We start from the raw sequence: 24,560 nt of genomic DNA, 5'->3' as shown, positions 1-24,560 counted from the left end.
GCCATATATGACCTATATTGCTATAATTCATATAAACATGTTGATCAACTCCCAATTTCAAAGCCTTTTATAGACTGAGGTCCTTCAGGTATGCCAAGTTTGGTTCAAATTGGCCTGTCGCTACATTGTCCAAAAACCTAAGAAATCATAAAAACTCATGCTGCAATCCTGTTATGCAGAATACAGACAAATAAAGGGTCTTGTATGAGTCAGATCAATGAGATAAATAACTTTGCAATTAGATCTCATAACAAAAGGTGCACTGCTTGACCAGAAATGAACCTTTTATTTCACTAAAATGTCTTATTTCATTACTGTAATATCAGTATGGTATTACATGGGCTCCATTTACTGGCCAAATACTGGAACTGACTGAATAGTACATACATAAGACCCCATACACACACACACACACTGCTGATCTCAGCATGTGATTTAGTTCTTTGATCTGACTCAATTTCCCAATACACATTTTGATCGTTTTGGGCCTTTAGTGCCTCAATTGAATCTTTTTGTGCACACATTAATTTATTTATGGCCCCATTAAGGCCAGAATGCCTATTTGTGTGTGAACCCGCCAATCGCCGGCTATGTTTCAAATATTATGTTTGTCAATTTCACATTATTTCAACCTTTCACTAATCAAATCTCAAACATATGGTCCTGTAGATGAGGAGACTTCATCACCAGTAAAGAGGGGTCGCGTGGAGACACACGGGCGGCTGACAGAGACTGCAAAAGACGGCACAGTGTGGCATGAAGAACAGATCGGAAGACATGATGGAGTGCATCCAAGCCCAAGTAAATGCAATACCACGAATGGAGAGCCAACTGCGTTTGCCCTACGGAAAGAATCGAGTCGCTTACAGAGTTTCCTCTGTTTCGTTTCTATTGAAATGCTTCGGATCATACAGGGGTGGACTGTCCAGCATGCACGCCAGACACAGCAAGAAAACTGGTTCATGTCCCTCGCTGAGCTAAAGGCGTTCATTGCAATCCTCATCCTGCGAGGTGTTGTGCGCCTTCCAGCGGTGCATGACTCATGGTCTACAACACTGGGAGTGCCCTTAATCACCAAGATTATGTCGCGAAACCGCTTCCAGAACATCATGCAGCACCTTCACTTTGACGACAAGTACACACGCAGTGAACGAGCTGCAACTGACCGGTTTGCTGCAATCTCTAATGTTTGGGGGTCTTTCGCTGCCAATTGCATCACTTGTTACAACCCAGGAAGGCATATCACCATAGATGAGCAACTTTTTCCAACTAAGACCCGTTGCTCTTTTCTTCAGTACATTGCAACAAAACCCGACAAGTTTGGGATAAAGTTCTGGGTGGCATGTGACCTGAAATCCAAGTATGTATGCAACATCATCCCATATCTTGGCAAAGACTCCAGTCGTCCCGTGGGGGAAAGACTATCGGAAAATGTGGTGATGAAGCTTATGGAACCATTTATGGACCAAGGAAGAACTGTTACCACAGACAATTTTTTCACCTCACTGTCACTAGCAAGGCAGTTGCTGGGCCGGAAGACCACCCTCCTTGGCACAGTAAACAAGATTCGTCGTGAGCTTCCAGACTCTGTCAAAAAGAATTTGGGCCGTGAGAAATTTAGTACACAGGTGTTTTCAACCTCTGGTGCCACGCTGACCGTTTACGCGCCCAGACGGAAAAAGACTGTCTGCATCCTCAGTAGCATGCACAGTACGGTGGAGATTGGAGACACCCGAAAAAAAAAGCCAAACACAATCACAGACTACAACAGCCTAAAATGTGGTGTGGATGTCATGGACCAGATGGTGCGAAAGTACAGTGTACGTTCAGGAACACGGCGTTGGCCAGTCGCTGTGTTTTATAACATGATTGACATTTCATGCCTGAATGCACATGTGCTTTTTCAAGCATGCACTGGGGTAAAAGAGAGACGGTCCGAGTTCTTGGTGAAGCTTGCAACAGAACTTGCACAGTCTCATATGGAAGCCAAGGAGGTGTCCAAGGTAGAGTTTCAGCAGCAACAACCCACACCTGACACAGGGAAAAGGGCATTGTGCCAGGTTAAGTGTGGCTGCAAGAGTAACCGTGCCACTAAGCGTTGTGGTTTTTGTAAAAGGTTCACATGTGGCAAATGCAGAAAGGAGATTATGTGGCAGTGCCAGGTGTGTTTAGACAATTTGTAAGTGTGCTGAGTCTATTGGGTTTTCATACCAGTCTGACAACAAGCAATGTAGCTCGCTACTGCACAATGACTGTATGTACATAAACTTCTTAGCAGTTTATATTTCTGTTTCGTTTACATTTCCATTTATGAATACTTATCATAATGTTGCATGCTTATTTTATCCTTTATTACTATTTCGTTGTACAGAGCAACACGTTTCTTTACTGTGCATATACCAATAAAGTTTCTCGTGATGTTTTGCACTGGGCTCCAAAAGTACATTGTGACAAAAGTGCGTCTCTACTAATGACATGGCAGAGACTGAGGGGATTATTAATATTTCAGGGCGAACCCTTTCGGTATTCCGGCGAGGGCATCCTTAACCGGTGATGAACGTCATTTAGGCCTACCTAATCTTTTCAAATTCAGAGTTTGTCATATGCACAGAGGGAACAGGTTTCCTTAGATACAATGAAAAATTTACTTTGCTCCTCGCTAAGAATGCCAAATATGTCATTAACAAATATCTAAGTATATACAAGCACATATCTTAATCAAGAAATACACACTAAATAAATAATTCATTTTGAAATGAGCTTTAATTTCCTTATAAACTACAATCAACGATTGAGTACCCATGTGCAGTTAACAGGATTTGACCCTACCTTATTTCTTGACGACACATGCATGGTGGTCTCTGGTTACAGAATTCAGTGGTCACAGATGTCTAACACGGGAAACAAGCATAAGACCAATTCAGAATAAAAGGCCATGACTGTTAATCTAAGACAATTGTTTTCTCTTTCAGGGGACATCGTCCATGCATCCTGGGGATGAGGTACGTGATTGACTAAGTCTTGAATCTGGAGTCTGAAGGTTTCCTCCTGTGATGATTTTGCACTGGGCTCTGAATGTCTGTGGCGAGAAAAGTGCACCTCTACTCTTGACATGGTGGAGTCTGATGGGGGGGGGGGGGGGGGGGGGGGAGGATGTTAAAGAAACTGATTCAATAGCTTTATCACCGTACTTTGTAAATATACAGGCGGGACTAATTTTGTCTTGAATTTTGTTTCAGGTGGTGTGCTCTTGACTCCCATGGCTGAGGCTCTGTGAAGAAATTCTGTAGTGTCATTATTAGGGCTGGGTATCGATTCAAATTTCAAGAATCGATCCGATTCCCATTCTGAAGATTAAGAATCGATTTATTTCGATTTAATCCGATTTAATCGATTCGATCCAATTCGGGGTTTAGTGTTATTAAAAATGTATTTATTTGAGCTGTTTCCTGACTATGTACAGAAGCAACATGTTAAAACTAGTCATCAATATTAATCAGCAAATAGTTACTGGTAGTTGGTAGTTACTGATGGCTGGAAGACTGGTGAAAAGGGTAATCATAAATCTACCTTCAAGAAAGGTAATCCAGGACAATAAACAGAGGACATCTTTGAGGTGTCTATATCTGCAACAGTGGACTCCTACTGGGACACTAACCAGTGCATTATTATTATGATTGAAATAATTAAGAAGTCACCCAAAAGCTGTTGCTACCAAATGCATTTTTATTTTAAAAGTGCTCACACTTAATAAACTGAAAGTATAAAATGTAAACGTGTATTTTTCTTTAAAGTAAGAATATAATAACAGAACTGTCACGTTACGGTCCCCGACCCCTCCCTGTTGGGCGTGTGTTAACGTTGTCTGCGTCTACTCGTCTGCGTATCTCCGTGGGTGCGGGTGCGTCTTGTGATAATCCTCACCTGTGACTCGTCTCGTCATCACGTGGGGTTTATGTGGTTTGTCTATTTAATGTGTGTTCGCGCAGCGTCCTGTGCTCGTTGTTTGAGTCACACATGTTCTATGTAAACGTGTTTTATGTGCGCTGTCTGCGCTTCGGTAAATGTAATAAACGTAACGATTTGGAAAGTGCAAAGGATTCTGTCTCGTCCATCGCCTTGCGCCCAACATTACAAGAGCATTTTAACTTTTTTAAACTGTAAAAACACTGGGTAAACTGTCAGTGACATGGACTAAATGTAAATAGTCACTGACACTGGATAAACTGTCCTTCTGTTTTTAGATTGCCGATTTGACTATCGTCGTTACCGTCACTGTCCGTCGCCATGTTGTTTTACAGTTAGTTAGACCGAGCACGCCTGCGTGAATTCAGTGACGAGGCGGGGGTAAAAGTTCACTAAAAAATCGATCTTTGGACGTACGAATCGATAATCAGATCATCATATGCGAATCGATTCTGAATCGGAAAATCGATTTTTTCAACACAGGCCTAGTCATTATCCTGGTCTACAGTCATGGCCAAAAGTTTTGAGAATGACACAAATATTATATTTTCACATGATCTGCTGCCCTCTGGTTTTTATAGGTGTTTGTCAATTGTTTTTAGCACATACAGAAATATAATTGCAATCATATGAGTAACAAGCTTTTATTGACAGTTAGAATGAGTTAAGTTAATACTGTGCCATTACACTTATTAGCTATACACAGTGCTTACTTTGAAAATCAAACGATGCCAGAACGCAAACAGCGGCATGAGACAAGGGGTCAGAGGCCAACAATGTCACCGGATCGCAAAACAAAATTACAATGTCACCGGATCACAAAACGCTTAGGCACACAAATGTTAAAATAACAAGCCAATTTGTATATATAAATTACTTTTAAATTATTTACATGTGTTTTATAAGTGTTTAAGTGCAGAAGTGCATACAGATTTCTTCATAACTTATAATTAGTAGGCTTGAAAGTTACTGGATCAAGGCAGACAGTTCCCAGAACGCACCCTTCAAAATGAGAGTTCCTGGATCCTGTTCCGGCAGGATCCGGCTCAAATTAAGCCCTGGCTATAGAATACAAAAGTAATTTTGTGAGTCGTAGCTTTTTCATTTTTTAAGACTCCTCATTGAAAAGTCACATTACACATACCAAACAACAAAAAGACTATAGATCCTTGTTCCTTGTGCATGTGATAAATTACATTCTGCACAGTTACCTCAGGATATGTCAACAGAAAATAACAATCATAGAACAATATATATCTATAGTCACCATGACAACAGTTATCATGATAAGTGTTAGTATTTCAAAATGCAAAAAGAGCAGAGCTCCTAGGCATGTTAAACCTGATGTGATTCGCTAAAATCTGTGCTCCTTATTTAAAAGGACTTCTGAGTTTAAGGATTTAGCTTTCTGCTAATTCAAAATGTTAAAAACGTTTGACTTTCTTCCTCTCTCTTTCATTTAAAGTGCAGGCACAGTAAGAAATACACAAACATCTCCATCTTCAAGTAGAATCCATGTTGGGCTTTATTTTGGTCTGGAGGTCTGGCTTGCAGCTCTCAGTTGATCGGGAGGTTCTTCACAAACTCTCTTAGGCTCTTGCGGATATTGGAAGGTTGGGAAGCAGCACAGTCCAGCAGCGCCGGACCCATGTGGGCATGAAGGGCTTGGCATAGGTGGACAGTGGCCCCTCTCACGCTTCCACCCCTCCCGTGGACCGTACCACTGTTGCTGGAGGTCCCCAGGAGGTACCAGAGCAGAGGAAGCACCTTCTGCTCAACCAGTTGTGGCTTGCAGGGGTAGAGTTCCCTAACCAGCTCTATAAAAAGAACATTTAAAAGGAACAAAGATAAATAAATCAACCCTGGACAGCACTGGGTTATTACAGAAGCATTTTTTTAACCTAGAAAGATTTAATTAAACTAAAGTGACAGTATTTGGTAACTATGGTAACTCTCTGGAATGATTATTATCAATATTATAAATATTATTAATTAATATAGGAATTAAAGTATTTCTGGTAAATCTTTTATCTTTTTTTTATCTCTGGCATCTCTTAGCATATCAGTGGAATTACTTTCTGAAAGAATTGTTTTTTGATAAATGTATTTGAATTTGTAGAATATTTCTGTATACACAACCACAAAAGATTAGACACTGTATATTGAACAAAAGAGCCTAAGCACATCCACTGTAAACTCCATTATTTAACTATCTGCTGTCAGATAATGCAAGATCTCCTGTCAGTCTTACAGAAATATTTTTTCTTTATATTGGACTGTGCCTTAATATGAAAGGAGATTTTCATTTGATCTGCACCACAAACATCTAGCCAAAGAGCAAGAACATTCTTTTACTGATTTGTGTGAACCTTTTTCCCAACCTAGCAACCTTTCATCAAAAGATACAAAGGTAAAACAGAACACAATCATTGTTGTTGTTGTTTTTCTAAAGCCCAGTGGCATGTGTCCTTCAAGATGTTTTGTAAAGAGAGAAAAGAACCCACCAAGGTTATTGATGAGAGCTTGAATGGCAACTGTTGTTGTTATCAGTTGTTGCCATGTAGATGGCGTTATTCTTGGAGTTGAGGTGATTGTCCACTATAGCTGGGACTAAGATGTAGACCACTTGGACCAGGTTGTCTCTGAGCAGTGTGATTATCTTCTGTAAGGCCTCCAAGGCATAGAGGTTAACCTTGCAGTCGTGCTTTGAAAGCATCAAATACCTGTAGCAGAGGAAGAGAGGTATAGAGCAAGCCGCCCATGCATTCATCAGGCACTCACCATATCAGTGCCGTTAAGCCCTGGAGCTGATTTGATAACCCTAACCCTAACCCTAACCCTAACCCTTTCATTTCAACCGACTGATTTTTTCATAAGTCATTCACTTGGATTCTTTGGTTTAATGCAATTTCAAGGATACGCTTGGGTGAAATCTTCACATACATTGTAAAACAAGCTCACACTAACAATGGACACGACTGCCCTCCACTAATAGTTGAGTATATAAAACTATATAATAAAAATAGTATATAAAATAGTAATAGTTAAAACTGATTGTTGTAATATTTTCTACTCTGAAGCATCTGAGCTTTTGACATTTCTTCAGATGTGCCAGCATTTAATGTTCTCCAACGTATGACCCCCCATACAGATCACTTCTGAAAGCTCCTGAAAACATAAAAAATGTGTTCCTTGTTGCTACAGGCTAAAATATAAGAAACTTTAAACAACTTCCATAAAACATTTGAATTAGTATACCACATTGTATTGTAATACACAATACATCACTAACCCCTAAACATGCAGAAAGAACAAAAAGTAAAAACATGTTTTTACCTTTTAGCAAAGTATGATATTAACTTTTGTTTCACATATGTATCAAATACATCTAAGTACATTACAAATACGTGCTTTCATGATGTGTGTGTGTGTGCGCGCGCGCGTGTGTGTGTGTGTGTGTGTATATATATATATATATATATATATATATATATATATATATATATATATATATATATATACAGTCATACCTCTGTCAAATTTTGACTTAAATTTACTTTTATTTAACCAGAAATTATATTTTTGACTGGAAATCTCCCAGGAGATAATACGATGATGTACAAGAAGCATCATTGTGGGGGAAAAAAATTCTCAGCTTTTATTCACATTTGAACAAAAAGTAGCATGTCCAAAATTATTCAGACCCTTCTCAATAATTAATAGAAAAGCCTTTATTTACAGCAATCAAACGCTTCCTGTAATTGCTGACCAGCTTTTTGCATGTCTCCACTGGTATTTTTGTCCATTCATCTTTAGTGATGAGCTCCAACTCTTTGAGGTTGGAGGGTCTCCTTGCCATCACCCTGATCTTTAGCTCCCTCCACAGATTTGTTGGTATGGGAGGAGTGAGGTAGTTACAGGCTGCAGTGTGCCTGTAATCAGGCATGTGATAAGGGCACCATGGGGTCCTTGCAGCAATAGCGTGGCTAAGCTAAGCAGCACAACGGGACGACAGGGTTGGAGCGTGAGCTCGACTTTACGGAGTGTTCGCTGTTGTAAGGTACGGTGCATTTTTACTCATGTATTCTGCTTTTAAATGTGAGACTAGTGTCCAGTACTAAGTGTTTAGTCCTGCTCTTATATCGAGGGAGAGGCCCAGACGAGGCGCCTCCTGGTGCAGTACTATTGTGGGAGCAGAACTGAGCCATTAGTAGTTTTGACGGGGTTAAAGCAGGTATGTTTCACTTGTATACGGAGTTTTATGGGTTGGGGATTTAGTTAAGCTACATAACTGGAGTGCAACCTTTAGCTTTGCTCTCTAACCACCTGTGCCTTTTAGTTTGCTTAGCTAGCCCCTGTAGCTTCTTGGCCTTAGGCGCTAACCACCTACAGCTTCTATCTTTGGCTGGTATATAATGCTTAGTTATTGCTGCTGCTCCTTTATAAGTTTAGTTTAGACTTGATAAAGACGAGGTTTGGTTCAGAGCGCCGATTTTGGATTAAGAAAATGTTAATGTTGTGGATATTACAACTTGTGTTTGTTTCCCATCATTTTTGTCCCATGAGCCTGATATCATGTTAACCCTTTGAGTTGGTATGTTTTGATAGCTTGCCAACCTTGATGATGATGTTTCCTTCATCTCCTGTCCGTTTATGTGTCCTAAACATGACGGGTAAACAAAAAAAAAGTATCGTTTCAACAACGTACAGACAGCAGGTCCAACCACCACTGCTGTGTGCCATTCTGCACAGCATCGACAAGGTGTAATTCCTACCTGAGCTTCCACACCTTTCCAAAGGACTCAGAACTGCAGAAACAATGGGTGGTTAAGATCAGGAGAGATCATTTTATAGTCACAAGTACTTCCTGAGTGTGTTTGCGACATTTTATCGCTGCTGATCTGCTCAAACCTCCCACTCCTGCTGGACGACGACGACGACTGCGACCTGGAGCTTTTCCTGTGCTATTTCAATGGAATAACTATACTATTCCAACTCCATGATCTGGAGTATGGGAAAGAACAGAGCGTCCACCCAACACTGATCTAACAGAGATGCAGACTGACCATGATGATGATGACCCCTTACCGTGTCATGAACATGACTACTGCGTCAGTAATGAGCCTGCTGCGCTTGATCTCTCCCTCAATGAAAATGAAGAGCTACGCGAGGAGATATCAAGGCTCCGAAAACAAATCGAAGACTTAACTGTCAGCAGCAAGTTCTGTTTGGAGCGGTTTTCTGCCTCTGATGACGACATACGATTCTTTACCAGGTAAATACAAAATATGGCAGGACACAGTATACGGATGGGCCTTCTCTGGTGTCTGAAATACATTGTGAATGAATTAGCCATTATATAACTTTATATATAACTTTTATATTCCACAGATTTGCAAACCATGCCCACCTGATGGGCTTTTGGAAGCAAATAGAGCCAGCCACCCACAACATCATACGGGTTACAAGCGCACGGACTGTTGAGAAGACTGATCAGGTCCCTGACTCTGCCAGTACAACGGTAAATGTTTTCCTGTTGTCCATACAAAGCATGTTATGTCATCATTTTCAAATTAATCTTTACATCAAAAGAAGTTTTGATAGTCATAATGTAATATGACAATAGGATAATGTATTTTTTTCCCCAGGTTCTTTAACCAATTGATGAGTTTTTTCTCTTCATGAACTACCCGTCATTGGGACTGATGCAAAAGGATTTGGCCCATAGATTTAGAATCCATCGGTCAACTGTTAGTCGTATTATTAACACCTGGGCCAACTTCCTTTATACTGTATTGGGAGCTGTTTGTTTGGTTAGATGTGGACACTGTGAAAACTCACCTCCCAGATGTGTTTCAGGACTACGCTGACACTCAATTTTAGATTCCACAGAACTGAGATGTCAAACTCCAAATTCCCTTCTCCTCTAGAGTGAAGTGTTTTCCACTTATAAATCACACTGTACATTCAAATGGTTGCTTGGGATAGCCCCTCATGGCGCAGTGACCTTTGTGTCTTCTCTTTATCAAGGTGCTATCAGTGATAAAGAGATCTTAAAGCAGTCTGGCATTGTGGCCCTCCTTGACCCATCTATGGCCATCATGGTGGACAAGGGTTTCCTTGTTGAAGACTGCGTTCCATGCAAAGTCCACATACCCACGTTTCTGTCAAAGAGAGCTCAACTGTCTAGGTCAGAGATCAGAACGTCACAGTCCATTGCAAGACTGAGAGTCCATGTTGAGCGTGTGATTCGCAGAGTCAAAGAACATAAAATATTCAGCACAGTGATCCCCCTTTCAATCACAGGGAGCATAAACCAAATTTTTACTGTTGCCTGTCTTTTGGTGAATTATCAAAATGGCCCCTTGGTAAAAGCCTGGGCAAACAATGGCTAATCTCAATCCAGAATTAGACAGATGATGTAATGTGAATTACGGTGATTTATTTATTTATTTATTTCTCTAACCTTAAAATGATCCCTTTAAGGTCAGGGGTCGGCAACCCTAGCTCCGGAGCCGCATGCAGCTCTTTGATCCCTCTGATGCGGCTCAGCTTTTGAATAAAATTAATGAGTATTTAATTAACGTATATTATTTTTGAGACTTAAAAAAATGTTCGGGTGGAATTTCACAAATGTCCGGTATTTCGTTTTGGTTCGCTTGAGTGACATGTCATCGTCACTGAAATAAATTTCCAATTATTTTTGCTTTTGTGGCTCCGAGTCAAAAAGGTTGCCGACCCCTGCTTTAGGTCATGCTAGTCTGTAAATATTGGCTGCAATGTTAAGGTACAGTGCAATATGATTAATTGTATAAAATGCTTTCACTTTTATATGTAAAATTGACAACACAATACAACATTATGTATTTCTTAACTTTTACTGTATTTGTAAAAAATGAAACGAATACAATAGTAATACAATTGACAGAATAAATTGAAATTGTTTTAATTGTTCATGAGTTCATGTCTTCATTATGATTTTCTATTGCTTGGGCATAGAGAGGTATTTTGGCATGTAAGTGTTAAAGAAAAACATGTCACACCTCCTTTTCACCTCTTCTAATACACTGCTATCTCTGTAAACTCGCTGCATAAAGATATCATCATGGGCACAGATAACTAAATCACACCACTGCATACCAGTAATCAATAACTGGAACTGGATTTGCCAATAATAACAATGGCTCTCCTTCATTTTGTGTAGGCCTTGTGCCACTTTGAGGAATTTGCAGTCTACATAGCTTTGTGCATTTGGGCACTTAATTTCAACAAGCCCAAATGATGGACGCTCAAGTGGGTCATATACAAGTCCATCAGGTGATGCACCCAGCCAAGAGGCATCTGGATGAATCACTAGCCCACACTTGGTCAAGTTCAAGTTTTTCAGAACTGCACAGTCCTTTAAGGCCTCTGTTTCCATTTCAAGTCCCCTCTTCACATGTGCTGTTTGTCGTGTCCCTCGGATTATCCTTTCTGCAGCACCTGGACCTCTAACGTGGCTCACCTCTCTGAAATGTGAGGCAGTCACTCTTTCTCTCCTAAGTGAATGCCACTCAGGTGTAGCACTTTGGGATCTTGGTGCCTCCTCAATAAGGTGTGACTGTGACAAGGCCACAAAAGGTGTTAGAAAATGCTTGAAATTGTAACTTCATTTCACAACAAATATCTGTCTGACTGAACAGTTATTTTGTGTTAACAAATACGAGCATCTTGCAATTCCAGGACGAAACATGAGAACGTGAAGACGTTACGATTGGGCGTTTTGAAAATAAACAACCATTAAATAATGTGATAAAAAAGCGAATAATTTCGAGTACATGTATAAATATTTAACTTATCCCAACAAACATGCGACGTCAGAAAGACGTTAAAATCAAGTCTGTATCACGTCGGTCAGTCCAGACCCTTTTTTGCATGTCTGGTGGACGTTCAAAACTGGTTCAAAATCTGACAGTGTGACTAGGACCTTAACCTTTTAACTTAACATGAACGTCTATGACAAGTTTTCTATCTGAACGTTTGACTAGGACCTTTATTGGATGTCAGGATGTGCAAAAACTGCAACTGAACGGCAGTAATAGACGTTTAAAAAAGACGTCGCTAAAACTTTCATTCTGGCTTTTCAGTGGACGTCTTTTGAACATCTGACAAAGTGTCTTTGCTCGTGCTGGGAAATATTGAAATGGACCTTGAAAGTGACATACAAGTGTTTGAATTCCACAAGGTGTATGAACCCTGCAAACATGACTTTGTTCATCGCGCTGAAGCGTGGCGCACGCGAGGTCGTGCACCTCTCGAATTTTGTAACTTCGCACGCGCCGCACCTCAGCGCAATGAACAAAGTCATGTTTGCAGGGTTCAATTCAAGCGCTTGTACCAATATTTCCCAGCACGTTAAACTTATGTTTCAGAATGTTCAGTATCGATACGTATCGATATATCAATTTTTTTGACAACACTAATCTGAAGTACAACAAGGCTAAATTAAATTTTGAAGAGAACAGATCAGATCGTCTTATCAGATGATCAAAAGCATATATTTTTTTAACCACACACTGTAATCTGCCTATTAAATTTGGTACTACATACCTAACTCCACTGGCTGTAGTAGCACCTGGTTTTGGCTTTAGGACAACCATGGCATCCACGGGTCCAGGCTTCACCCCCTATTAATTTAAAAGATGGTGTTAGTAAAGTGACTGTGATACATTAACTAACATTAAATAATGAAATAAGACAAACCATTGTTGGTGGTTTATGCCACTTCTGTTCTGTCTGTGTGCATGAAAGGACAGGAGGGACGACAGACATGCCAGATTCAGAATAATGAGCAGTCTGGAAAAGCAATGCAACCAAGTGTTTGCAGATTCCGCAACTAGCAACACAAGAGCAGTTGCTCTTAATGAGCACAACTGGCATTGAATCACGTAATGTCATCTGAAATACACAAGAGGCAATATTTAATATCTTGAAAAGAAGACTTCAGCAATGTCAATAGGCGCAATATCTGTCCCATCATGTTGGTAGTGGTGAATGTCACTTGTCTATTGTCTCATGTAACGTTTGTGCTGTTTTGCATCACTCTTAAAACACTTGGCTATACTGTCTTTCTATTCTACAGTGTTGTGCATGGTTCAATCTACTAGTTCACTGAGCAACTATAAACTAAATATATTTTAGATTTAAACTTCATTTTCACTCCAGATGAAATGCTTACACATAGGAGTGAAACAGGCCTACTTATATTTATATTATTTTGTTGTTTCCACCACCAACAACAGAACAGTGCAGGTTTTACTTCAACTGCTTCTTGAAGAGTGTTATCAGAATATGTTAATAGGTGTAAGTGTTGCAGCCATATGTTAATAAAGAAGTTAAGATGAAAGATTTGAAAGACAGATTGACAGATTTTAGAAAATGCAGTTTGAAGAATAGCTGAGGTGGACTATATTCTGCTTTTGAGTCATACAGGTAGATAACAATAGCTCGAACTGTAAAATAAACTCCCATTTGTTTACTATAGGCAAAATAGACTGCTAATGATTCCCACTCAGCTACTCTGCATTTGGCTACCATTGTAAGCTTTGAAAACCAATGCCTATGGTTATCACAGCTTACGTGAAGTAAGAGCAAGGATAAAAGATTGAACTTGTGTTGAACTCACTTTTGAACTTGTTCAACAGAACTTTGAACGTGACACTGAACAGAACTCGTGTCATTTTAACCAGTCCTACTCTCAGCTGGTGTGGCGTATCTGTTTTCTTCATAGATCTGTAGCAGTGAGCCCTCACTGTTATCTCGTTAGCCTTACTTTTGCCTGATACTTCCATCAGAAATCCAAACATGTTTTAAAAAGGCATTTCTAGTACTAGGACAGGTTGGTTCGTTACTAAAAACAACATCACTTCATTAGACTGCCACCTCAGGCTAGCTAGCTAACTAGCGTCGGCCACTTACCCTCAAAATTGCAGAGGTAGGATGAAACGTAGAACTTGAAACCCTTTTCAAGTTGACTCTGTGTCGTTGTACTTGATGCTCTGACAATACGACGCACATCGTTGACGGTAAATTTCGGGAACTCCAACAGGCACCTTGTGAATTTAGACTCGGCCATGACATCGACACTTCCGCATACCAACCGGAAATACGGTACCATCCTGACACCAACGAGGAAGTGGTGCGTGCACCTAGGCCATTGTACCGGAAAAAGGTTAACTTCATGAAGCAGTGGACATTATCGCCATCTGGTGGACAGTGAAAGCAGCGTCTTTTATTTATTCATTTTTAGCCTTTAACTCCATATTGTTTCATTAAAGTTTTTCACGTTTTGTCAATAAGTCAATAAAGGAAATCTGTTTGGTTTGTTGTGATTTGTTGTTTCTTATATATCTAGCTGGTTTGGGTACTTATTTTTACACTTTTTAAAATTAATCACATTTTTTAATATGTATACGTATATCGTGAATGTTTATGTATGGATGTAAAAATAACAAAAGTGCTTGTGGAAAAACAAGTTTGATTTATTAGTGATTTTAGTGATTGTGGACATTAGCATCTTTGTTTTCAGTTTTTATTCAAAAAGAGGATTTGTTCCACTGTGCTGGGACACAATTTTTCAAGCCTCACACAGCACTGAGGAGGCTGGTGTACATAAAAATTCCAGTGCAAGCTGATAGAGGTGGAGATAAACCGTGGAACTATTGGGTCAGTCAGGTATCTTTGAACCTCAACAGTAAATCCCACATTCCCTCACCTGAAAAAATAAACACACATGATGGTCAAAGAACAGGTTAAGGGGTTTTGTAAAGCATATTAACTTTTACCTCCCATTAGAATGGAAACAATACTTCCCCTTGGCCCACCGGGGAAATCCCCGGTAGTAATGTATGCCAGTCCGCCCCCGATACCTACAGTTGCATACATTTTACATACATTTATTATGCATAAAGCAGTTTTACCCTGCTGACTGTCAAAACCTATAGAGTTTTCTGTTGCCATCTGCACAAACGGCAGTCATGTTCGGGGTACAAGCAGAGTGAAGCATGTGAAGTTTTGTCACACTGAAACTTGCACAATGAGTACTCCATGAAGCTTCTCTGGAACATGTCTCCATGTATCTTCCCAATTAGCAAGGTTACAATTTAATAAGTTAGAATTAAAAGTCCTAAAGAACACCTAAATATGTATTAATCCACACTGGACTTACCCTTCCAAACTGCCGAGTCCTCCCATCCAACATCTGCAAAAACTTTGCCTTGCCTTGTATATATGTATATAATATATATTATATAGTATATATCATTTGTATATGTATATATTATATGTATATAATATATACTTATTTTATTTAAATCACTTGTATGATGCATGTAATATTTAATTACAAATGTCTACATGCCATTTATTCAGGCCCTTACTTGCAGAAGTCCCTACAAGGTAAGATATACAGACAAACACTCTGAAAACAGTTATCACACTACAACACATAAAACATGCAACAGAAGCAAAAACAAACAAACTTTAAGTTCAATCAGTGCCTACAATTGAATTATAAGCAAACATCTGAAGTGCCTATGGATGGCAACGATGTTTGAAATTAATGAAGAAGATCGCTTTCACTGCGAACCAAAAAACTAATAATAACAACCATACAAACTACCCCACTCTGAAAAAAAATTCACACACGAAGACGTGACAGTGAACTCTTATTTTGATACACTCGTTGATGTTTTGAATAGGCGCCTCATCAGGATACCTAAGGGTCCTCGAGAACTCACAATATAAAACCACCATCTTGGCCTGTCTTGGCCACATTTCAATCTTTCTTCTGAGCAGGAAAGGGGCTCCTTGCAAGTAGCTGTTGAAGCGCTGCAGCAATTGGTAAGCATTTGTTTAGACGTTACCGGTTTTTCTATTCTATTCCGTAGTTGATGTTTGCCGTTGCTAAAAGCCGTATTGTCAGAGCCTTTTCGACGTGTGACACCTCTGGTACGTTGACAAATGCACAACAATTCTGTTAATTTGTCGTAGTAGTGACTGTTAAAGGTACTGTAATCTTTTAACACTGCAACTACCAGCATTTTCATACGACTCCTTCTAGCAGAGAGTGCCAAATGGCAGTGCTGGGGTCATTTGCATCCCATTAGGCCAGGCAGAGTTGAGCTCATGCTCCTTATGCGGGCCATATTCAATAGTATTTTCAGATTTTGATGCAGGCCATATTCAATAGTATTTTCAGATTTTGATGCAGGCCATATTCAATAGTATTTTCAGATTTTGATGCAGGCCATATTCAATAGTATTTTCAGAATTTGCTGCAGCCTAATGAAAACTGCACTAATGGACATGATGGCCTAATGCAGAGGTGTCCAAACTCTGGCCCGCAGGCCAAATGTTTAGGCCATCCTTTGTTATTTACATGCAGCCACTACTTGGTAATGCTAAACGGGGGGATGGGTGATTGTGGGAACTGTGTTGATGCATTGACTCAGATGGAGAAGAAAAAAAACCCTTTAAGAAAAAATCAGAACTTTAGCTATTTTTGACCAATCAGCATGTCTCCTTTTGCAGTGAGAACAATCCAAAATTAGTACAAAGGAGGCAGACTTGAGATGTTTTAGAATTATAGTTCAAATAATGTCGTTGTCAGTTTTATAATGGAGAGAGATGACCGCAGACATAGGAAACTTGTTAATAAAGTGCATAGACTTTAATAAACTGCACCAAAGTAAATGGCCTATCTGGCTACATGCTAAGTGAAATAAAATAGAATAAAGGTCTAATAAAAGCCATCCTTTATGTACATGCAGCCACTACTAGGTAATGCTAAACGGGGGGGATGGGTGATTGTGTGAACTGTGTTGATCCATTGACTCCGATGGAGAAGAAATAGTGAAGTAAAATAGAATAAAGGTTTCTCACTATAGTACTATATTACAATATTACAATATATAAATATAATGTTGCAGCCATTAGATTGAAATATGCAGGTACCAGGTAACGGTGAACAGGGATGGGTGTGATCGGTGGTAGTGTGAACGATTATGACTATTATGTATGTATCCACCTACATGTGGATAAAAATCCATGTTGCTATATTTCACTTACTCTGTTGACTTAGAAGCAAAGATGGCAAAGGTTTGCAGAACACTGCATGCTTTGGACGTGGTCCTCAACCATGTCGACCCTTGTGACTCTGATGGAGGAGAAATAACTCTTGATCCGAGTAGTGACTGAAATCTCTTCTGGTAAGATTTCCTATTTTTGTTTGTCAGTTATGGCTGTTGTGTTTTTGGAAGAGACACTGCAAAAAGTACCATCTGGATAAGTTAAAATTACTCGAATATTATTCTATTTCAAGTAGTTGAGGGTTTATTGTATAAATTTATGTAGAAATATCTTTACCTATTAACATTTTTTCAAAAGATAAACTATTAAAAAAAAAAAAAAATATATATATATATATATATATATATATATATATATATATGCCACGTATTGCTGTGTGAAAACAATCCTACATTACTTCCAAGGTGGCATACTTGAGATGTTTTGGAATTATAATTGGGGTTCACACACGTAGTGTGGGGAAACCTATTTTTGCAATTTAGGGTTCACACACATCTCAGGACTGTCACACTGTGCAGTTTTGAAACATTTGGCCACTAGGTGGCACTATTTGTGAATCATGCATAACTTTTCCAAATCTTGCTTAGGAAAATGAAACTTGATTCTTTTGATTCCTTGCAGTCCACCTGACAACTTTGCAATTACAAGTCCTATTAAAAAAGGCGTAGTTTTGTCACATTCATCAATTGTTTGAAAATAGCACTTTTCGAACTAGTCCTAGGAATTTGATCCAATGATGGCAAGAGTGGCATGGGCATAATCTGTAGACACTGTAGGTAAACTATTTTTAAAAATTGTTGGATTTTTTTTTATTTTCAGGTGGGTCTATTTTCCCATTATATCATTGAGGCCATATATGACCTATATTGCTATAATTCATATAAACATGTTGATCAACTCCCAATTTCAAAGCCTTTTATAGACTGAGGTCCTTCAGGTATGCCAAGTTTGGTTCAAATTGGCCTGTCGCTACATTGTCCAAAAACCTAAGAAATCATAAAAACTCATGCTGCAATCCGGTTATGCAGAATACAGACAAATAAAGGGTCTTGTATGAGTCCGATCAATGAGATAAATAACTTTGCAATTAGATCTCATAACAAAAGGTGCACTGCTTGACCAGAAATGAACCTTTTATTTCACTAAAATGTCTTATTTCATTACTGTAATATCAGTATGGTATTACATGGGCTCCATTTACTGGCCAAATACTGGAACTGACTGAATAGTACATACATAAGACCCCACACACACACACACACACACACACACACTGCTGATCTCAGCATGTGATTTAGTTCTTTGATCTGACTCAATTTCCCAATACACATTTTGATCGTTTTGGGCCTTTAGTGCCTCAATTGAATCTTTTTGTGCACACATTAATTTATTTATGCACACCCCCCCCCCCCCCCCCCCCCCCCATTAAGGCCAAAATGCCTATTTGTGTGTGAACCCGCCAATCGCTGGCTATATTTCAAATATATTTCAAATATTATGTTTGTCAATTTCACATTATTTCAACCTTTCACTAATCAAATCTCAAACATATGGTTCTGTAGATGAGGAGACTTCATCACCAGTAAAGAGGGGTCGCGTGGAGACACACGGGCGGCTGACAGAGACTGCAAAAGACGGCACAGTGTGGCATGAAGAACAGATCGGAAGACATGACGGAGTGCATCCAAGCCCAAGTAAATGCAATACCACGAATGGAGAGCCAACTGCTTTTGCCCTACGGAAAGTATCGAGTCGCTTACAGAGTTTCCTCTGTTTCGTTTCTATTGAAATGCTTCGGATCATACAGGGGTGGACTGTCCAGCATGCACGCCAGACACAGCAAGAAAACTGGTTCATGTCCCTCGCTGAGCTAAAGGCGTTCATTGCAATCCTCATCCTGCGAGGTGTTGTGCGCCTTCCAGCGGTGCATGACTCATGGTCTACAACACTGGGAGTGCCCTTAATCACCAAGATTATGTCGCGAAACCGCTTCCAGAACATCATGCAGCACCTTCACTTTGACGACAAGTACACACGCAGTGAACGAGCTGCAACTGACCGGTTTGCTGCAATCTCTAATGTTTGGGGGTCTTTCGCTGCCAATTACATCACTTGTTACAACCCAGGAAGGCATATCACCATAGATGAGCAACTTTTTCCAACTAAAGGCCCATTCACACCCTACGGTAATTACGGATACGGACCCTTTCGTCCGGTTCCGGAGGTCGTTTCATCCGTCAGTGGGTCCGTTGCCAGAGCGCTTACGAATCCGTAGTAACGGAGCAATATAAACCGCAAATCAGGGGGCAGTAGAGAGTCAGAAGCATCGGGCGTACACCAATTCGGGAAAATCAATGAAGAAGAGTACTGGACTTTAAAAAATGACGCTCGAGTTAGAAGAGAAACTTTGCGAGTTGGTTAGAGGCTACATTCTGCTACGGTGCCAGGTCATCGCGATAAACAGCGATGCAAAAACAGCTGGCAGGAGATTGCTGGTGCGCTGGTGCCGGAAATTTGACTATACTGCCCTCTAGAGGATGTATTAAAAAAAATCATAACAACGTTGGAAACGGAAAGAGGTATAGTGGCCCCCTACGGAGGCTACGTTTGGTACGGACGGACGAAATTCGTCCGTGTCCGGAGGTATAAAGCCTGCTTTAGACCCGTTGCTCTTTTCTTCAGTACATTGCAACAAAACCCGACAAGTTTGGGATAAAGTTCTGGGTGGCATGTGACCTGAAATCCAAGTATGTATGCAACATCATCCCATATCTTGGCAAAGACTCCAGTCGTCCCGTGGGGGAAAGACTATCGGAAAATGTGGTGATGAAGCTTATGGAACCATTTATGGACCAAGGAAGAACTGTTACCACAGACAATTTTTTCACCTCACTGTCACTAGCAAGGCAGTTGCTGGGCCGGAAGACCACCCTCCTTGGCACAGTAAACAAGATTCGTCGTGAGCTTCCAGACTCTGTCAAAAAGAATTTGGGCCGTGAGGAATTTAGTACACAGGTGTTTTCAACCTCTGGTGCCACGCTGACCGTTTACGCGCCCAGACGGAAAAAGACTGTCTGCATCCTCAGTAGCATGCACAGTACGGTGGAGATTGGAGACACCCGAAAAAAAAAGCCAAACACAATCACAGACTACAACAGCCTAAAATGTGGTGTGGATGTCATGGACCAGATGGTGCGAAAGTACAGTGTACGTTCAGGAACACGGCGTTGGCCAGTCGCTGTGTTTTATAACATGATTGACATTTCATGCCTGAATGCACATGTGCTTTTTCAAGCATGCACTGGGGTAAAAGAGAGACGGTCCGAGTTCTTGGTGAAGCTTGCAACAGAACTTGCACAGTCTCGTATGGAAGCCAAGGAGGTGTCCAAGGTAGAGTTTCAGCAGCAACAACCCACACCTGACACAGGGAAAAGGGCATTGTGCCAGGTTAAGTGTGGCTGCAAGAGTAACCGTGCCACTAAGCGTTGTGGTTTTTGTAAAAGGTTCACATGTGGCAAATGCAGAAAGGAGATTATGTGGCAGTGCCAGGTGTGTTTAGACAATTTGTAAGTGTGCTGAGTCTATTGGGTTTTCATACCAGTCTGACAACAAGCAATGTAGCTCGCTACTGCACAATGACTGTATGTACATAAACTTCTTAGCAGTTTATATTTCTGTTTAGTTTACATTTCCATTTATGAATACTTATCATAATGTTGCATGCTTATTTTATCCTTGATTACTATTTCGTTGTACAGAGCAACACGTTTCTTTACTGTGCATATACCAATAAAGTTTCTCGTGATGTTTTGCACTGGGCTCCAAAAGTACATTGTGACAAAAGTGCGTCTCTACTAATGACATGGCAGAGACTGAGGGGATTATTAATATTTCAGGGCGAACCCTTTCGGTATTCCGGCGAGGGCATCCTTAACCGGTGATGCACCGGTATCGGTGACCATCAACTTCTGTTCAAGAGACTCATAAATATTGGAGTTGGATAGTGCTGCTTCTCGTCAGAAAAGAAATGTTTATCAATCGTACGAACCACCCTAGGCATTTGTTAGTAGAAAATAAGAAATGAATAAGCTGACGTTTAACCAAAAGCTTTAGAATCAACAGATTTTTTTCATGCAACGTAAAACATAATTGTCTGCATGCGTGAAAACGTCATTTAGGCCTACCTAATCTTTTCAAATTCAGAGTTTGTCATATGCACAGAGGGAACAGGTTTCCTTAGATACAATGAAAAATTTACTTTGCTCCTCGCTAAGAATGCCAAATATGTCATTAACAAATATCTAAGAATATATATACAAGCACATATCTTAATCAAGAAATACACACTAAATAAATAATTCATTTTGAAATGAGCTTTAATTTCCTTATAAACTACAATCAACGATTGAGTACCCATGTGCAGTTAACAGGATTTGACCCTACCTTATTTCTTGACGACACATGCATGGTGGTCTCTGGTTACAGAATTCAGTGGTCACAGATGTCTAACACGGGAAACAAGCATAAGACGAATTCAGAATAAAAGGCCATGACTGTTAATCTAAGACAATTGTTTTCTCTTTCAGGGGACATCGTCCATGCATCCTGGGGATGAGGTACGTGATTGACTATGTCTTGAATCTGGAGTCTGAAGGTTTCCTCCTGTGATGATTTTGCACTGGGCTCTGAATGTCTGTGGCGAGAAAAGTGCACCTCTACTCTTGACATGGTGGAGTCTGATGGGGGGGGGGGGGGGGGGGGGATGTTAAAGAAACTGATTCAATAGCTTTATCACCGTACTTTGTAAATATACAGGCGGGACTAATTTTGTCTTGAATTTTGTTTCAGGTGGTGTGCTCTTGACTCCCATGGCTGAGGCTCTGTGAAGAAATTCTGTAGTGTCATTATCCTGGTCTACAGTCATGGCCAAAAGTTGAGAATTACACAAATATTATATTTTCACATGATCTGCTGCCCTCTGGTTTTTATATGTGTTTGTCAATTGTTTTTATCACATACAAAAATATAATTGCAATCATAGGAGTAACAAGCTTTTATTGACAGAATGAGTTAAGTTAATACTGTGCCATTACACTTATTAGCTATACACAGTGCTTACTTTGAAAATCAAATGATGCCAGAACGCAAACAGCGGCATGAGACAAGGGGTCAGAGGCCAACAATGTCACCGGATCGCAAAACAAAATCACAATGTCACCGGATCACAAAACGCTTAGGCACACAAATGTTAAAATAACAAGCCAATTTGTATATATAAATTACTTTTAAATTATTTACATGTGTTTTATAAGTGTTTAAGTGCAGAAGTGCATACAGATTTCTTCATAACTTATAATTAGTAGGCTTGAAAGTTACTGGATCGAGGCAGACAGTTCCCAGAACACACCCTTCAAAATGAAAGAGTTCCTGGATCCTGTTCCGGCAGGATCCGGCTCAAATTAAGCCCTGGCTATAGAATACAAAAGTAATTTTGTGAGTCGTAGCTTTTTCATTTTTTAAGACTCCTCATTGAAAAGTCACATTACACATACCAAACAACAAAAAGACTATAGATCCTTGTGCATGTGATAAATTACATTCTGCACAGTTACCTCAGGATATGTCAACAGAAAATAACAATCATAGAACAATATATATCTATAGTCACCATGACAACAGTTATCATGATAAGTGTTAGTATTTCAAAGTGCAAAAAGAGCAGAGCTCCTAGGCATGTTAAACCTGATGTGATTCGCTAAAATCTGTGCTCCTTATTTAAAAGGACTTCTGAGTTTAAGGATTTAGCTTTCTGCTAATTCAAAATGTTAAAAACGTTTGACTTTCTTCCTCTCTCTTTCATTTAAAGTGCAGGCACAGTAAGAAATACACAAACATCTCCATCTTCAAGTAGAATCCATGTTGGGCTTTATTTTGGTCTGGAGGTCTGGCTTGCAGCTCTCAGTTGATCGGGAGGTTCTTCACAAACTCTCTTAGGCTCTTGCGGATATTGGAAGGTTGGGAAGCAGCGCAGTCCAGCAGCGCCGGACCCATGTGGGCATGAAGGGCTTGGCATAGGTGGACAGTGGCCCCTCTCACGCTTCTACCCCTCCCGTGGACCGTACCACTGTTGCTGGAGGTCCTCAGGAGGTACCAGAGCAGAGGAAGCACCTTCTGCTCAACCAGTTGTGGCTTGCAGGGGTAGAGTTCCCTAACCAGCTCTATAAAAAGAACATTTAAAAGGAACAAAGATAAATAAATCAACCCTGGACAGCACTGGGTTATTACAGAAGCATTTTTTTAACCTAGAAAGATTTAATTCAACTAAAGTGACAGTATTTGGTAACTCTCTGGAATGATTATTATCAATATTATAAATATTATTAATTAATATAGGAATTATAGTATTTCTGGTAAATCTTTTCTCTTTTTTTTATCTCTGGCATCTCTTAGCATATCAGTGGAATGACTTTCTGAAAGAATTGTTTTTTGATAAATGTATTTGAATTTGTAGAATATTTCTGTATACACAACCACAAAAGATTAGACACTGTATATTGAACAAAAGAGCCTAAGCACATCCACTGTAAACTCCATTATTTAACTATCTGCTGTCAGATAATGCAAGATCTCCTGTCAGTCTTACAGAAATATTTTTTTCTTTATATTGGACTGTGCCTTAATATGAAAGGAGATTTCCATTTGATCTGCACCACAAACATCTAGCCAAAGAGCAAGAACATTCTTTTACTGATTTGTGTGAACCTTTTCCCCAACCTAGCAACCTTTCATCAAAAGATACAAAGGTAAAACAGAACACAATCATTGTTGTTGTTGTTTTTCTAAAGCCCAGTGGCATGTGTCCTTCAAGATGTTTTGTAAAGAGAGAAAAGAACCCACCAAGGTTATTGATGAGAGCTTGAATGGCAACTATTGTTGCCATGTAGATGGCGTTATTCTTGGAGTTGAGGTGATTGTCCACTATAGCTGGGACTAAGATGTAGACCACTTGGACCAGGTTGTCTCTGAGCAGTGTGATTATCTTCTGTAAGGCCTCCAAGGCATAGAGGTTAACCTTGCAGTCGTGCTTTGAAAGCATCAAATACCTGTAGCAGAGGAAGAGAGGTATAGAGCAAGCCGCCCATGCATTCATCAGGCACTCACCATATCAGTGCCGTTAAGCCCTGGAGCTGATTTGATTTCAAGCCCTTTCATTTCAACCGACTGATTTTTTCATAAGTCATTCACTTGGATTCTTTGGTTTAATGCAATTTCAAGGATACGCTTGGGTGAAATCTTCACATACATTGTAAAACAAGCTCACACTAACAATGGACACGACTGCCCTCCACTGTAATAGTTAAAACTGATTGTTGTAATATTTTCTACTCTGAAGCATCTAAGCTTTTGACATTTCTTCAGATGTGCCAGCATTTAATGTTCTCCAACGTATGACCCCCCATACAGAT

General features: G+C 39.9%; 2 long non-coding RNA genes and 2 other non-coding genes across 4 annotated transcripts; all 4 read left to right on the top strand.

Moving 5' to 3' along the window:
- Positions 1–3,042: 3,042 nt before the first annotated feature.
- On the top strand, positions 3,043–3,133 carry LOC143523693 (small nucleolar RNA SNORD88). Its single transcript, XR_013133439.1, has one exon. It is a non-coding gene; the product is annotated as a small nucleolar RNA SNORD88 (small nucleolar RNA).
- Positions 3,134–7,858: 4,725 nt separating this feature from the next.
- LOC143523330 (uncharacterized) lies at positions 7,859–10,920 on the top strand. The gene is made up of 3 exons (XR_013133306.1): positions 7,859–9,241; positions 9,358–9,487; positions 9,615–10,920. It is a non-coding gene; the product is annotated as an uncharacterized LOC143523330 (long non-coding RNA).
- Positions 10,921–15,328: 4,408 nt separating this feature from the next.
- LOC143522531 (uncharacterized) lies at positions 15,329–21,712 on the top strand. The gene is made up of 3 exons (XR_013133041.1): positions 15,329–15,846; positions 17,087–17,213; positions 21,681–21,712. It is a non-coding gene; the product is annotated as an uncharacterized LOC143522531 (long non-coding RNA).
- Positions 21,713–21,750: 38 nt separating this feature from the next.
- LOC143523692 (small nucleolar RNA SNORD88) lies at positions 21,751–21,841 on the top strand. The gene has a single exon (XR_013133438.1). It is a non-coding gene; the product is annotated as a small nucleolar RNA SNORD88 (small nucleolar RNA).
- The last annotated feature ends 2,719 nt before the right edge of the window (positions 21,842–24,560 follow it).

The sequence above is a fragment of the Brachyhypopomus gauderio genome, chromosome 9, assembly GCF_052324685.1.
Source record: "Brachyhypopomus gauderio isolate BG-103 chromosome 9, BGAUD_0.2, whole genome shotgun sequence".
In the NCBI taxonomy this organism is placed as follows: domain Eukaryota; kingdom Metazoa; phylum Chordata; class Actinopteri; order Gymnotiformes; family Hypopomidae; genus Brachyhypopomus; species Brachyhypopomus gauderio.
The sequence above is the reverse complement of the archived record's forward strand: the minus strand, read 5'-3'. Positions and strand labels throughout refer to the sequence as shown.